This window comes from Moschus berezovskii, chromosome 7 (genome assembly GCF_049115385.1).
Source record: "Moschus berezovskii isolate FMDL1 chromosome 7, NW_MosBer_1.0, whole genome shotgun sequence".
Taxonomy (NCBI): Eukaryota; Metazoa; Chordata; class Mammalia; order Artiodactyla; family Moschidae; genus Moschus; species Moschus berezovskii.
In genome coordinates, this window is record NC_142466.1 from 4999623 (window position 1) to 5000939 (window position 1317).

The 1317-nt window shown below is 40.3% G+C and overlaps 1 pseudogene; it reads left to right on the top strand.

Moving 5' to 3' along the window:
• Positions 1-326: 326 nt before the first annotated feature.
• LOC129557420 (olfactory receptor 9G19-like) lies at positions 327-1317 on the top strand (annotated as a pseudogene).

Genomic DNA, 1317 nt, shown 5'->3' on the forward strand with positions numbered 1-1317 from the left:
TTTTAGTTTGCTTAAGTCCCATTTGTTTCTTTTTGGTTTTATCTTCATTACTCTAGTAGATGGATCTAAAATAACCTTATTGTGATCTATGTCAGATAGTGTTCTGCCTATATTTTCCTCTAAGAGTATTATAATATCTTGTCTTACATTTAGATCTTTAATCCATTTTGAGTTTATTTTTGTGTATGTTATTAGAAATTGTTCTAATTTCACTTTTTTCCCCCATGTAGAGGTTCAGTTTTCCCAGAACCATTGTGTATTCCTGCCTCCTTTATCTTAGATTAGGTGACCAGGGGTGAATGGATGACATACTGATATCTTAAAGTATGACATATTTATTAATCCATTTACAGAAAAGAACCATAGAAACCCAAATCAATGAGAAAAATTTTACCACCTTGAAGGAGTTTATACTTTTAGGATTTACGACAGACCCGTGGTTACAGAGAGTTCACTTTTACATCTTCCTCATCATTTATATCATCAGTCTTCTAGGGAACATCATGCTGATTTTTCTGATCTGTTCTGATTCTCGGCTCCATATACCCATGCATTTCTTCATTGGAAGTCTGTCATTCCTGGATTTCTGGTACGCTTCTGTCTATGCCCCCAAATCCTGGTAACCTGCATCTCAGATGACAAATGCATCTCTTTTGCTGGCTGCCTAGCTCAATTCTTCTTTGCTGCTGGTATGAACTGCACTGAATGTTACTTGTTGGATGCCATGGCTTATGACCACTACGTGGCCATCTCCAACCCCTTGCTTTATTCCCAGGCCGTGGCCCCAAGGTTATGTGCCAGTCTTGTTGTGGCATCATATTTTGGTGGCTTTGTGAACTCGACCACTGTCATTAGTGAAACATTTACCTTGAACTTCTGTGTGAACAATGTCATTGATTTCTTCTGTGACCTGCCCCCCCGTGTCAAGTTGGCCTGTGATGTGAAGGAAAGTTACCAGGCTGTGCTCTATTTCTTGTTTGTCTCTAACGTCATCACTCCCGCCGTGCTTACCCTTGCCTCCTATCTCTTCATCATTGCCTCCATCTTGAAGACCTGCTCCACCCAAGGCCACTCGAAGGCCTTCTACACTTGTGGCTCTCACATGACAGTTGTCACCTTGTAATATGGGTCAGTTCTTTTCATTACTCCCGGCCAAGTACGAGCTATGCCCTGGAGAGGGATAAAGTGGTGTCTGTCTTCTACACAGTGGTGATTCCTTTGTTGAATCCCTTGATCTATAGCTTAAGAAATAAAGATGTTAAAGCTGTCTTGAGGAAAATGATAAAGAGAGCAAAGTTTCTTAAGCAAAAACTTTAG